The sequence below is a fragment of the Bos javanicus genome, unplaced genomic scaffold (assembly GCF_032452875.1).
Source record: "Bos javanicus breed banteng unplaced genomic scaffold, ARS-OSU_banteng_1.0 tig00001692_1, whole genome shotgun sequence".
NCBI lineage: Eukaryota > Metazoa > Chordata > Mammalia > Artiodactyla > Bovidae > Bos > Bos javanicus.
This window is the reverse complement of record NW_026893637.1, coordinates 140612-156434: the sequence shown is the minus strand read 5'-3', so window position 1 is coordinate 156434 and position 15823 is coordinate 140612. Positions and strand designations below refer to the sequence as shown.

Genomic DNA, 15823 nt, shown 5'->3' with positions numbered 1-15823 from the left:
AAAAAAATGAAGATCACGGCATCCGGCCCCATCACTTCATGGCAAATAAATGGGGCAACAATGGAAACAGTGACAGACTTTATTTTCTTGGGCTCCAAAATTACTGTAGACAGTGAAATTAAAGATGCTTGCTCCTTGGAAGGAAAGCTATGACAAACCTAGACAGCATATTAAAAAGCAGGGACATTACTTTGCCGATAAAGGTCATTTAGTCAAAGCTATGGTTTTTCCAGTAGTCATGTATGGATGTGAGAGTTGCCCCATGAAGAAGGCTGAACGCCAAAGAATCGATGCTTCTGAACTGGGGAGTTGGAGAAGACTCTTGAGAGCCCCATGGACTGCCAGGGGATCCAACAAGTCACTCCTAAAGCAAATCAGACCTGAATATTCACTGCAAAGACTGATGCCTAAGCTCCAATATTTTGGCCACCTGATGCGGAGGACTGACTCATTGGAAAAGAACCTGATGCTGGGGAAGACTGAAGGCAGGAGGAGAAGGGGACAACAGAGGATGAGATGGTTGGATGGCATCAATGACTTGATGGTCATGAGCCTGAGCAAGCTCGGGGAGTTGGCGATGGACAGAGAAGCCTAGTGTGCTGCAGTCCATGGGGTCGCAATGGGTCAGATACTGAGCGACTGAACTGACTGACAAGGACAGTGGCAAGAGTTGGTTCAAGAATCAGACCACTGACTCAAAAATGAAAACCACACATTGGTTTCAGCAGATCTTCAGGTGCCTAAGGCAAGAAGAGAATGTTCAAGCACTCAGAGGAAAAAAGGTGTGGCTTTTAGTGGCACAGCAACACTGAGAGCTGACTTTCCAAGAACAAGGAAGTCAGAAGATAACGGACTGGCATCTGTAAAATGCTGAAAAACAAATAACCACCAACCTGGAATTCTATACCCAACAAAAACACTCTTCGAAAGTGAAAACAAAATAGAGACTTTTAGGGCAAATGGAAATAAGACAACTCATCACCCACACACATGAACTAAAAAAATATTCAGGCAGAGCTTTGGGAAAAAGAAAAGTTGTCTCTGATGGAAATATAAAAAACAAGTAGAGAACAACAATGAGGTAACTGTGAGGGTAAATACTAACTCTACAAAACAATGATGTTAATGCCAAATATATATCTAACTGTTCAAAGTGTAACAGTGACAAGGAGGAAATAGTCGAGTCAGGGAGGCAGTAAAAGTACTAAGTTAGTCCTGAATGTAAAACACACGTTGTGTCTGCAAATGTGCACCTAACAACCTGACAGAGGAGCACAGAACTAGAGAAACACTTCATAGCTTTAAAAGAAGGCAAGAGCAAAGAACACAGACTAGGTAGGACAAACAGAAAACACACAGCAACATGGTGTCTACACATTGAATATCAACATTATAAACAGAGCCAATATTCTCATTAAAAGATAAAGTGTCAAACTGATTCCAATGAAAACTATACACTCTTCACAGAGCTACATGTTAAGATGGAATATCTTTTAGACAGGTGAACCTAAAAGATACCCAGGCCAACAAGGACAGAAAACTGATGTGGCAATATCACTGTCAAATAGTGTCTAAAGAAAGAAGCATTACTAGTGATAAAAAGGAGCATCTCATACTGATACAAGTTCAGTCTAGCAAGAAGATGAGGATTCTAAATGTGAATGTACCTAATAACATAACCTCAACATATCAATACATAAAAACTGACAGAAATAGAAAAGGAGTAACAGCCGAGTTCATAATCCCAGTGGGAGACGTTAAAGACACATCTCTCGTGGAACTGGGCCCCCTGGTATGTAGTCACCTGCAGCCATGAAGTACCTGAAATGTGGCTGGCTCTACAATGAGATGTGCTGCAAGCCTAAAACACATACTGGATTTTAAAGACTTAGCATGAAAAAAAGAACGTGAACTCTTTCATTAGGTTTTATCATGTTGATTACACACTGAAATGATATTTTATGTGTGCTAAAATAAAATATATTACAGGTAATTTCACCTACTTCTGCTTTTATTCAAAGTGGCTACCGGAATCTGAATTACATGAGTGACAAGCCTGATCTGACTGATACACATGGAAGATTGCATTCCCACTGATACACACTATTTTCAAGAGCCCAAGGAACATACAACAAAAAGAATATGTATTGGGCCATTAGGAAAGCTCAAATTATTTCAAAGGACTGAAATAATGCAGGGTATACTTAGGGATTGCAATGGGCTGACTATTTATGGGCCCTCAAACTTCACCTGACAGGTGGTGATGATCCTAGGAGGCAGGCACTCTGGGAGGGGTCAGGCCAGGAGGGAATGGGCTCCCGTGCTGTGAGGACAGGGAGAAGCAGCAGGCAGTCTAGGAACCAGGAAACAGGCCTCACCAGATGTGGCACCTGCTGTGATCTTGGGACTCCGCAGCCTCCAGGCCTACAAGAAACAACTTTCTGTTGTTTATCAGCTAGTCTACGGGATTTTTAACAGTAGCCCAAAAAGACGAAGACAGGGCTCTTCATGGAATTAAGCTAGAAATCAAAAAAGGGTCACTAGAAAAACCTTCCCAAACATTGGGAAGTTAAATGACATACTGCTTGAAGAATTTCATGACTAATAATTTTGAAAAACACAATGAAAATTAGAAAATAATTTTCCATAAAAGATAATGAAAATCTGGCTTATTCAAACTTGTGGGATGCAGCGAACTATGTTTAGAGGGTAACTTAAAGCCTTAAACACATATAATGAAAAGAAGGAAGGCTAAAAATCAATTAAGCCTCTCTCCCAAGAAACCAGAAAAAAAAAAACCATAGCGAACAAAACACAAGGCAGATGGAAAAAAAAAAAGAGCAGAAAACAAGGAAACAGAAAGCAAATATGAAGTTTCTTTAAAAAGAAAGCCAAAAGTTGGCACTTTGAAAGGAATGATAAAACTGATAAACCCCTAGAGAGACTTATTAAGAAAAAGAGACAAAGCACAAATCACCAGCATCAAGGATTTTTAAAAGGGGAGACAACACATCTTGCAGATAAGAAAGATATTATGAACCACAGTTCACTTACTAATTGGAGAGTCTACTCATCTCAATAAATTCCTAGCAGGGGGAAATGCTTTACTGAAATAGACCCACGAAGACATACAATATGAGAAAATTTTATTTGCATGAAAAAAATTACATCTGAAATTAAAAGCCTCCCCACAATGAAACCAACTGGTTTTGCCAATCAATTTTTCCAAAAATCTAGGGAAGAAAACAGTAATCTCACAGGAATTCTCGGGGGTAAACAAGGTACACTCTGCAAACTTGTTTTATAAGACTAGCATAACCTTGGTACTAAAACCAACAAGGAAGAAGTACAAGAAAGTAAAATTACAGACTCTGAGTATAGATGAAATAATCCTAAATAAAACACTAACAAATAAAGTCCAACTGAAGGAGAATACATTGAGATCAGGTTGGGGTTGTTTTAGAATCACAAAATTTTTAAAAGTTAAATCACCACATAAAAGAAAAATCACCTGTTTCAAAATCTGCAGAAGATAAACTTAAGAAAATTTAATGTAATAATTTTAGTTAATGACTAAGAAAAAACTGCTTAGTAAACTAACAGAGAAGAATTTGCATATTTTGATAAAAATATCTACAAAAAAGCTAATATCCTGTGTGATGGTGAAATAGTGAAAGCTTTTCCTCTGATAATTGGACAGAGACAAGGATACTCTCACTATTTCTGTTCACCAATGTACTGGAGATCCTAGTCCATACAATAAGTCAAGAAAAAGGAAAGGGTTATCACAGTTGCAAAGGGGAAAAAAAGCACTTATGTGCAGACATAATTGTGTGTACATAAAAAAATACAATTAGAATAATTTGAAGTAAGTGGATTTACCAAGGGAATATAGAAAAGTCAATTATATCTCTATTAGGAATTTATAATGGCACTGAAAATATCAAGTTATCTAATTAAACATGTGCAAGACATACAGCAAACTATAAACTTCTAAGATAAATAAGATCTAAAAAAATGGAGAGCTATCTGTATTGTGTTCATGGATTATAAGAACAACATAAAAGGCACATACACACACAGAATTAATCGAGTGAGGCGATGCATATGTGGGGCAATCATTCCACGACGTCTATGGGCATCAAGTCATCACAATGTAGACTTGAAATACACACAAACTGTATCTGTCAATGACTCCTTAGTGAAGCTGGGGGTCTAAAATCAGCGCCTGGCACCTGGTAGCTGGCAGGTGTGGGAACCTGGGTTCACGTGCAGGCTGTACACACTCTTAATCACAGGTGAGACTTGAAGCAACCCAGCAACTCTCCATTTTTCTTTTTCTGTTTTGCTCTGTTCCCATTACCATTTGTGTTTAACAGATATCCAGTATTGAGTGAGCAGCATCAATGCAGCAATGTTTCCCCATCTAAGGCAGGAGTATGTAACACCAGCAGACTTCCCAATCACTCTGAGATAACTGGAGTGCTCCATCACAACAGAAAGCAAAGAAACACGACATTCCCCAAGAGAGAGAGCTGCCTGACCGCAGGGGGAACTAGGTCCACCAGACGTCCCAAAGGGACCCCCAGGGGCCTGGAGCCCATGCTGGGCCCCTCAGCTTGAGACCACACTTGCCTTTCCACCATTCTGGGGGTCATGGCAGAAGAAAGCCAGGTCATGGAAGGGGGAGGGTGTGGCCAGCCCGTGGGACTCAGGGCAGGACTGACTTCGGTCTGTGCTGGGCTCTATGTCCAGTCACCACGCTTGGAGTGTACAAAGCTCTTGGGATCATTGTAGGTTTCTGGCAAAAAGCAATGGAGCTGAAGTCACTTAGGATGGCTTTTAAGGAAAAAAATCCTCACTGAGGATTCCCTCAGCGCCAGCCTCAGCCCCTAGTGAAATGCAGACTTCTGGTCATCCATGGCTGTGCCCGCAGCCCACCAGCTCCAGGGAAGGACTCCGCCTTCTCTTCTCTGTGTGCCATGAACCTGCACAGTAGGCCTTCAGAACCTCAGGAGACTCACCCCACCCCCACTATAGCCAGAACCCTCCCCAGGCATTAAAACAGCTGTGGAGTCACTTTGGCCCAAGCCCTGGTTACAGATCCCTGGAGCCCACTACAGCCTCTACAGCATGATTGATCAGGCCCTTTATACACAGATTCCTGCCTGTCAGCTATGAGCTTTGGATTCACGGTCAGCTCTGTCCCTCCTGTGGCAGCCAGGTGGGCCACAATGCAGACAAAGGAGCTCAGGAGCTGAGTGTCAAGGGAAGCACTGAAAGGACAGAGATGGATGCAACCTGTTGCAAACTGAAGGAGGGTCCCTGCATGTCTCAGAAACGGCCTCTGGTGTGCAGGTGTGGAGGAGGGCCCCCATGGTGCAAAGGAAAGGGAGGTACTCAGTGGCAAAGGCTCTTGGCCTCTCCGGTAGCAGCTCCAGGTGGTAGCTCATGAACAATGGACAGCCAATGTGGTCACATGAGCGTGACACTTATTCCATCACAAAGAAAGAGAAAGGGGGCAGGGTGTGGGAGTACCCGGAGGGTGTGGTGGGGAGGATGAAGAGAGGTGTCCCTCCTCTCTTCAGTGCAAATTGCTTTTGTGAGTCTCAGAGCTTCCAGAAGGCAGTTACCAAGTCAGGTCCCCACAGTATCCAGTGTGGGCTGGGTGCCTTAACTCCTGTCACATGGACAAGCCACACTACATGGCTCCCTGAGTTCTAACAGCAGATCTTGGGGTTTTGTCTAGGTACACACTTCCTTGCTGTAGCTGTGTTACCCACTTCTTTGAGCCCCCGTTTTGTCCTCTAGATAAAGGACATCAATTGCTACCTTAGCAGGTTGCCAGCTTAATCCCATGAAGACTAATTAGGGTAATCCTACAATTAATATCTGGCCTTAAGAGATATCAATGAATAGCTGGCCTTAAGAGATATCAATGAATAGCTGGCCTTAAGAGATACTGGGCTTCCCTGATAGCTCAGCTGGTAACGAATCCTCCTGCCATGAGGAGACCCTGGTTTGATTCCTGGGTTGGGAACACTGGGCCGCTACAGAAGGGACAGGCTACCCACTTCAGTATTCTTGGACTTCTCTTGGGGCTCAGCTGGTAAAGAATCTTCCTGCAATGCAGGAAACCTGGGTTCAATCCCTCGACTGGGAAGATCCCCTGGAGAAGGGAAAGGCTACCCACTCCAGTATTCTGGCCTGCAGAATTCCATGGACTGTATAGCCCATGGGGTTGCCAAGAGTTAGACACGACTGAGGGACTTTCACTTCACTTTCAAGAGATATGACCTGAATCCAGATTAAACTGGAGTCTCCCAGTGTCATCTGGCATTTCTTCCCTGAAGCCAGCCAAAACCCAGGAGCATTTCCAGGGTCTCCACGTAGCCAGCTGGACAGAAAATCCAGTGTGGTTCAAACAAGCTGACAGACAAGCAGGAGAGGACTCACAGGCAGACGGCTTCCCTCCGGTCTCAGGGGAGCTCCGGGACCACAGCAGGAACCGGCGCTCTCAACCCCTGGGCTCAGCAGCGCCCTCCTTCTCATGCCGGCGGCTCTGCCCTGACGGGTGCAGGAAGGCCACCAACTGAGCCAGGCTGACCTCACTCCCCTCCCACGGCTGTAGCCTGACCTCCCCCGGCCTCACTCCTTCCGGCAGAACCAGCTCGCCTCTTCCCTTGATTCCAGAGTGAGGCCCGGCCCTGGGCCCTGATTGGTCACCGCCCCAGTCCTGAGCCACTCACGGTGGCCAGGGAGGATGGAACACACCAATTGGCCAGGTCCAGATCATGTGACCATACTCTCCAGGATACGTGCGAGCTGCTCACCCTGTGTCAGGGGTAGAGATAGTGTGATGCCCCCAGAGCAGGGCTGAGAGTCCAGTCTATGTGTCCGTGTGCTCAGTGTCCTGTGACGTGCCTGCACATCCTCTCTACACACCGCTTTGTCCTCTGCATAAAAAATATTCATGACACACCTCTTCCCTTCCCAAACGGTGTTTCACACACCCACATTCAAGGGAGCAAAACTTCCTGTTTGAAGGTAGGTTTGGAGATCCTCTCTTAACCTCTGGGCTTGTTTCTTGTATTTCTACCAGTGCTACTGCTAAGTCACTTCAGTCGTGTCCGACTCTGTGCGACCCCATAGACGGCAGCCCACCAGGCTCCCCCATCCCTGGGATTCTCCAGGCAAGAACACTGGAGTGGGGTGCCATTTCCTTCTCCGGTTTCTTATATTGTTAGAATAATTTATTCAGTCTAAAAACCCCCACAAGCACCACCATATGCTGCTTTGCCTATTCAGGATTCTTAGCTCTTCTGACGGAAAAGGCAATGTCCCCTCCAGCTTTCTTTTGATTTCCATTTGCATGGAATACCTTTTTCCAGGCCCTCAGTTTTAGTCTGTGTGTGTCCTTAGGTCTGAGGTGGATGTATTATCAACAACATTTATATGGGGCTTGTTTTTGTTTCCACTCAGCCAGTCTGTGTTTCAGTTGGACCATTTTATCCATTTATAGGTAAGGTAATTATTGCTATGCATGATACTATTATTTACTTTATTATTCTTTTTTTTTTTTTTTCCATGTCTATTCACTCCCTTCTATTTCCTGCCTAGAGTGCATCCTTTAATATTTGTTGTAAAGCTACTTTGGTGGTGCTGAATTTTTTAACTTTTGCTTATTTGTAAAGGTACTGAGTTCTTTGAATCTGAATGAGATCATAGCTGGTTGGAGTAGTCTTGCTGGTAAGTTTTTCCCTTTCATAACTTTAAGTATATCATGCCACACCCTTCTGGCCTGCAGCGTTTCTTCAGAAAGATCAGCTCTTAAACTTATGGGGATTCCCTTGTTATTTGTTGCTTTTCCATTTCTGCTTTTAATAGTTTCTCTTTTTGCTAAGTTTTTCTTAGTTTGATTAGTATATGTCTTGGCATGTTTCTCCTTTGGTTTACCCTGTGTTGGACTCTCTGTGCTTCTTGGACCTGGGTGTGTTTCCTTCAACAATATAGGGAAATTTTCAGTCATTGTTTCTTCAAGGGAGAGTTTATCTTTCTCTCTTCTCCTTGAATTCCTATAATGTGAATGTTAGTATGCTTGATATCATGCACCAAATGCCTTAAACTATCCTCAATTTTTTGGCTTATTTTCTTCTTTTTGGTGCTCAGATCGGGTGATTTCCACTACTTTGTTTTTCTTTTTCTTTTTTTTTTTTAAATATAAATGTATTTATTTTAATTGGAGGCTAATTAGTTTACAGTACTGTAGTGGTTCTGCGATACACTGACATGAATCTGCCATGGGTGCACATGTGCTCCCCGTCCTGAGGCCCCGCCCCCTCCCTCTGAGTCAGCCCAGTGCACCGGCACTGCTCTGTGTGTCAGCTTACTGATCTGTCCTCTGAATCATCCAATCTGTTGACTCATCTGCTGTATTTTTCATGTCAGTTATTATATTCTTCCACTATAATCAGTTCTTTTTTATACTTATTGCCTCTTTCTGGAGTTCTCACTCCGTTCTTTCATGCTTCCCCTGATAGAAATAAATATCTTTTATTCATTTATTTAATGGGTCCACTGGGGCTTGCTGTGTCATTGGCTTTCTCTAGTTGCATAGAATGGGGGCTGCACTCAGTTTTGGTGCGTGGGCTTCCCATCGTTCTGTCTTCTCTTGTGGAGCACAGGCTCTAGGGTGCATGAGTTCAACAGCTGTGACATGCAGCTTTACTTGCCCCACAGCTTGGGATCTTAGTTCCCAGACTATGGGTTGAATCCTTGTTGCCTACATTGTCCGGAAAATCTTAACAAATGAACCAGCAGGGAAGACCCAGTAAATATCTTTATGACCCTTATTTTGCAGTCATTTGATGTAGATTATTTATGTCCATCTTCTTTAGTTCTTTTTCTGAGTTTATGTCTTAGCTGTTCATTTAGCATAGATTCTTTGTCTCTTTATTTTGCCTTTTTGTTTCTATGCATTAATATTAGGTAGATGAACTATGTCTCCATGTTGAATAAGTGGATTTTTGTAGAGTGTCTCCTATGCGGCCCAAAGGAACAGTTCCCCCAGGTCACCAGAGACAGGAAATCCAGGGTGTCTCCTGTGTAGGCTGAGTTTGGTGTTCTGTTAGATGTACCTGCGTTGCTTTGGGCATGCTTTACTTGCCCAAAGTAAGTGGGCAAGTGGGTCTGGCTGGCCCCCAGTGCAGCTGAATGTAAGCCCCACCTCAACAGTTGCAGGTGTACTTCTGGCTGGAGCTGACCTGGAGTGGGAATCACCTTGAGGGGATGCAAGTCACAGCTGAGTCCACCCACTGTGAATGGTAGGAAAGGAGGCGATTGTGTGGGAATCCAGGCCCTTGAGGGCAAAGCCATTTTGGAGGAGCGTTGTGGGCATGGCTGGGCTGGATATGTCTGTTCCACAGGGAATGCAGAGACATAGCAGGGCAAGCAGTGCTAGCAAGGTAAGTGAGGAATGTCAGAAAAGTCTCCTTCTAGCACTGGGACAGCTGGGTACAGGGAGGATTTTTTTAAATGTCAAGTGATTTCATCCCTGGATAAAGTTTCAAGAAATCCTTGCCCCTTTGGCACGTGTCCTAAAATTAGTATATAATTCTCTTTCCCATGTGACCTGTGGCTACATTGAGCGTCATTACTGACAACATTCAGCATCAGTAAGTTTGGCACTAACCTATTAAGCATGGGGTCTTGGCTTACCACAGGCCCCAGCTCTCTCCCAGACGTAGCTCTGCTGGTTTCAAATCAAGATATGGGGGCTTGTCTTCCTCATTCAGGTCACCAGGGCTCAGGTGCTCAGCATGTCCTCCCAGGGAAGATACCAAGTTGATAATGTCCCCTTCTAATTCTGGGTCACCCATCAGGAGTATGGGTCCTGACTAGACTCTATCTCTCCCTTCCAATGCATCTCCATATTGTTTTTTCTTTACAACCTTAGTTGTGGAAGAGCTACTCTGCTAATTTTCAACTTGGCATCTGGGTTTTCCATGTGAGGAAGCTCTCAGAGTAGAATAGAGTAAGTGTCTCAAAAAGTGCCATTTCAGTTTCTGTGGAAGATGTCTCCTTGTGTAAGTCAGTGGTTCTCAAAGTGTCATCACTGGACCAGCCATGTTAGCATCACCTGGGAAGTGGTTAAAACTGGAGTTTCCTAAGGTCCACCCTGATCTACTGTATGAGACGCTCTGAATCATTCCTCCAAGCCATACACATGCTCAATACTAAATTAACCTGAAGCACATCTCCCCCAAGGTTCTGGGCCCACCGTGCCCCTTAGCTTTAACCAGGTACTACTGTTTTGCAATTCTGAGGAATTTTAGGAATTTGGGGGGCATGTTTCACCACTCTCACTTGGAAGATACTAAGGAATATCTAATAAGTTGGACATGATACTTCTCTCTCGTCACCCATTGTGAGAGTTCTTAGTACACAAAGTAAAAATAAAGAGCAATTTGATTGGTAAAGAAAATCCTACAGCAGGTTGGAAAGGTGCAGATGCTGCATTAAGATCAAGGTCTTGTACAAGGTTCATGGGAGTACAGGATGTACAGATATTTTGTAAACTTCATGGAAAAGAAACAAGGGTGGAGCAGAGTAGCCACTGGGCTTCAGTGACCCCCTACTGCTTAGCTGTGCACCTTCCTGCAGGTGTGATCACCACTGGACCCTGGGAAGAGCGCTTCACACCTTGAACTGTGAGGCTCCCCAGCAGGCTGGCCTGTGACCTCCTGGGCACCATCACCTTCTGCTGCTTCCTGAACTGGCCACGTTTTCTCCCTCTGCCTTCATCTCCTCTGCCTTTATCTCCTCATCTTTTGTGGGGTTGCCAGTACCTTGTTGTCTGTGCTGGGCCAAGGAAGATGCACGTTTGCACTTCTGAACTCTACTGGCCCCCTGAAGACACGTCATCCTTCCATGATCGTTAACTCTGGCCCTGATGGGAGAGAGCTGTGTTCACTCACCTCTGATGTACTCTCTTTTAGCTAAAGAAGCAATCCGTTCTAATCATGCTTTTTAGGTGGCTGGATTTACCAAACAGAAATTCACAAATCCCAGTTAAATTTGAATTTTAGGGAAACAATGAAAACTTTTTTTTCTCTTTTTTTAGTAGAAGTCCATCTCCTGCAATACTTGGGATGTACTTATACTAAAAAATTATTCACTGAAAACCAAATTTAACTAAATTTCTTGTTTTTTACCTGACAGGCTTACTCCCAAGGTAAAGGGGTTCCCATTTTAGCTTCCCATCCTAGGAGTGGCACTTTGTCTTAGAAAGAAATGTATTTAGTCATCAAAATAAGGTCAGACTTACCTGCACGCCAGCCATGACTTGTGACATATTGATCACATGTTGAAATGATAATATTTTGTGTTTACTGGATTAAAATATAATTTGAAAATTAATTTCATCTGCTTCTTTATGGTTTTAAATGTGGTTACTAGAAAATTTAAGGTATTATATGGAGCTTGAGTTTGTAGTCCATAGTACACTTCACTGGACAGCTTTGGCCTAGAGCAAAAGCCATGCTGGGGGACCTAACAACCATTGGGCTGGGAGTGGGGCACCCCTCTCCCCAGAAAGAGTTAGACTCTCCCCTTTGGTGTCGTTTGTGGCTGAATTGGTCAGAGGCATACAGATTCCTTGAGTGTAGTTTGTCTTTACAAAGATTTTATTGTTTGAATTTTTCAGTTCTGACCAAATCTTGGTGGTTTTTGATTGACGAGAGACCAAACAGGCCTGGAGTGCATTTACTGTTAAGTATATTTGTAGCAGGGTGCTTCTCAGGTGACTCTGGTGGTATAGAACCCATCTGCCAATTTAGGACACACAGAAGACTAGGGATAAAAGTTTGACCCCTAGGTCAGGAAGATCGCCTGGAGGAGGGCAAGACAACCCACTCCAGTATTTTTGCATGGAGAATCCCATGGACAGAGAATCTTGGTGGGCTACAGTCCATGGGGATGCATTGAGTTAGACATGACTGAAATGACTGAGCACACACGTGTATTTGCAGTTGAATTATGACAGCATATTGCAACACATGGGAAGAAGCATGATGGGTGTGGAAAGGGGGTCTGGTTTCTGGAAGCTGTACCGTGTTGTCCTTTTTACTCCTCTTTTTCTTCTTTTGGTTTTATGATTGCATACTGGTGGTGGCAAGACAACACTGACTGCATTTGCTAGAAGCAGGTGTCCCCATTAATTTAGATTTTAGAGACTGAAATTTAAGGAGGATACATTATGCAATATGAAAGAAGGAAATGAAAATTTCTTTGGCAACATTCAAACTCTGAATATCTCCTGAGTTGGGTTCGTGGCGGTGGAAGTCTTTTTATAGAAGTCTTATATAAGATATAAGACAATATCTTAGGATCGTAGTTTAGTTGTAGGACTACAGTTCTCCTTGATCATTCACTGCTTTCCTCTCCCTATCCCCTAACCTTCTGAAGTTCTTAGAAAGTCAAGAAACAGTAGTGAGAGCAAAGCAAATAAAAATGCAAGAGCTTTCAGAGGCCAAGGGCTTGGTCTCTGGTCAAATAACCTGACCTTTACTCAGTTCCATTTACAATCTCTCTTCTGGGAAGGCTTGGACAGTAAAAGAATCTGCCTGCAATGCGGGAGACGTGGGTTCGATCCCTGGGTTGGGAAGATCCCCTACTCCAGTATTCTTGCCTGGAGAATCCCCATAGATAGAGGAGCATGGAGGGCTACAGTTCATGAGGTCGCAAAGAGTCAGACATGACTGAGCAACTAAGCATAGCACACGCCAAGCACAGCAACTTGGAGAACCTGCTCTTGCTGTAGGATCCACCTTCTGTCCACTTCCACTTTTCCCTCCAGGTCTCACTACCTGCTGATCATGTTGCCAGAGTGTCCCTCATAGGTGTCTTGTCACCAGTTTGAGGACATGACCTCCAAGATGTCAGGCCAGTGGGAAGTTGATGCCACATACCTTAGCAGCTGGCAGTCTGGCGCATCTGGTGATAATTTCATTAAGCTCAGCCCTCCCCCACCCTAGGTCTTCTTGTTGGCATTGTTGTTAATTTGAGGACTTCTATAGAACACGTGTGACACATGGCTCTTCAGTAAGAGGAGCTGATAGCCTTGGCTGGCAGAATGAGGCATGGGGCTGTGTGCTAGGTTCCATTTTCTGAGAAGGAGAACACCTCAATTTCATGAGGCCTTGAGCTCTCAGACCCAAAGGAGAGAAACCAAGGGTGTAGAAGGTTGACAGGCACTGACTGGAAATCTGTGTGAGAAGGTGTTACTGCTGGCTGTGTCCTGTGCCTCATGCTGAGCCCAGAAAAACTGATGCTTTTGAACTGTGGTGTTGGAGAAGACTCTTGAGAGTCCCTACAACCAGTCCATCCTAAAGGAAATCAGTCCTGGGTGTTCACTGGAAGGACTGATGTTGAGGCTGAAACTCCAACATTTGGCCACCTGATGCGAAGAGCTGACTCATTTGAAAAGACCCTGATGTTGGGAAAGACTGAAAGCTGGAGGAAAAGGGGACAACAGAGGGTGAGATGGTTAGGTGGCATCACCGACTCAATGGACATGCTTTGGGTAAACTCCAGGAGTTGGTAATGGACAGGGAGGCCTGGCGTGCTGCGATTCATGGGGTCGCAGAGTCAGATTCGACTGAGCGACTGAACTGACTGACTGACTGACTGACCACCACCATCATCGTGCACGGTCACTGGCCCTTGTTCAAGTCCAACAGGTCCAACTCCCCTTATCCCCTGGCAGCCTTATTCTACCTTGTTTTTGCAATGGACTTATCTGGACATCTCACAGTGGAATCATAGATTATTTGTCCATTTCTGTTTAGCTTGTTTCACTTGGCATATGACTTCGAACTTTACTCAATTTGCAACACATGTCATAATGTCCTTAGTTGTTAAAAATAAATAGCACACAGGCTCACCATCATGTACAATCAGGGAATTACAAATTAAAATCGTGATATATCACACCACACCTCATAGGACTGCTAAACTCCAAATATAAGATAATACTAATTGCTGGAGGGTGAGGAACAACAGCAATTCCTCATTGCTGGTGGAATGCATGTACAGCCCCCATGAGAGACAGTCTGGTAGTTTTCCCCAAAGCTCAACATGTCTCACCTTGGGATCCAACAATCATGCTTTCAGTATTTACGCAGTTGCTCTGAAATTCTATGTCCAAATGCAAACAAGGATGCAGTTTTGCACAGCAGTTCTATTCACAATGGCTACAAACTTGAAGAAATCAGGATATCTTTCAGTAGATGAATGTGCAAGCAAATTGGTGTACACCGATATCAAGGGGACCAGAACACACCACCCCAAATTATGTCTGACATGAGTTAGTTTAGTTTAACTTAATAATAATAATAAATTCTGAGTAGAGGTTGCCCCCTATTTTTTTTTTTTTTTTAATGTGTTCATTCCTTTATGGCCACACTGTGTCTTCGTTGCTTTGAGAGGCCTTTCTCTAGCTGTGGAGAGCTGGTTCTGCTCTTGTTGCAGAGCGTGGGCTCTAGGTGTGCAGGCTTCAGTAGTTGTGGCGCCTGCATGTAGTAGTTGTGGCTCCCCAGCTCTAGAGCGCTGGCTCAGTAGTTGTGGTGCATGAGCTCAGCTGCTCTGAGGCATGTGGCATACTCCTGGATCAGGGATAGAACCTGTGTCCACCGCATTAGCAGGCAGATTTTTAGCAGCTAGCTCACCAGGGAAGACTGAGGTTGCCCTTTTGTGAGGTACATTTACATTTATTAGAGAAATCTCCATTTGTAAGGGTGTCCCCTTTTGAACCTAGGAGAGGAATAATTACATCTCAAGGAAGGAACACTTATCAGTGAAGAAGTCAGGACTTAAATCTGCAAACAATCATCTGTTTATTTACTGTGCTTTGCATGATAACCTGCCATAAATGGCCTCTGCCTTCCCCTCAGGGTTTTTCTTCTGTTTGGGGTTGAAGAGCTATTTATGGTGAAGTCTTTGGTCATTTCAGGGAGTGACTCAGTTTTCCTTGGCATCTCCTCTCTATGCAAAAGGTATACAGGTTCATTAAATTTCTTTCTCCTGATAATTTGTGTTTAATGATGGAGAAGGAGGGCTCAACCAAGAACCTGGAAGGGGAGAGGGAGATTTGTTTTCCTCTTATATACATGCAAAGGAATAACACTCAACAGTGAAAAGGAATGAAACATCAACCCTTGAAAGACAGGGATAAATCTTAGATGCACATGGCTAAGTGAAAGAATCCAGTTGAAAAGGCTGCACCCAGTATGACCCCATTGTGACATTCTTGGAAAGGTAAATCTACGTAGATGATAAGCAGATCACGGAGTGGGGAATTGGAAGTGATCCTTTAGGATGGATACCTGTCAATATGCATTTGTCTAAGCCTGTCACTTTATATAGCACAAAGGGTCAATCAGAATCTATTCAAATGTACTTATGCATTGTATAAGTAAGTCAGGATGGAATACCAAACACAACAGAATCTCAACATCACTCAATATTCTATCACTATTCAGTTCAGTTCAATTCAGTCGCTCAGTCATGTCCGACTCTTTGTGACCCCATGAATTGTTGGTGGGAATGTAAATTGACATAGCCACTTTGGGAGACAGTATGTACGTTCCTTAAAAAACTGAAAAGAGAACTACCATACCACCCAGTAATCCCACTGGGTTTGCTGAGACTACCATAATTCAAAAAGACATATGCACGGTCATGTTCATTGCAGCCCTATTTACAATAACTAGGACATGAAATCTGGAGAAGGAAATGGCAACCCACTCCAGTAATCTTGCCTGGA

The 15823-nt window shown here is 43.9% G+C and overlaps 1 long non-coding RNA gene and 1 pseudogene across 1 annotated transcript; one reads left to right on the top strand and one right to left on the bottom strand.

Moving 5' to 3' along the window:
- LOC133243955 (liprin-alpha-1-like) overlaps nt 1-6668 on the bottom strand; it is a 38435-nt pseudogene extending 31767 nt beyond the window's left edge.
- Nucleotides 6669-6695: 27 nt separating this feature from the next.
- On the top strand, nt 6696-11395 carry LOC133243956 (uncharacterized). The gene is made up of 4 exons (XR_009735230.1): nt 6696-7047; nt 7483-7522; nt 7695-7749; nt 10663-11395. It is a non-coding gene; the product is annotated as an uncharacterized LOC133243956 (long non-coding RNA).
- Nucleotides 11396-15823: the final 4428 nt, after the last annotated feature.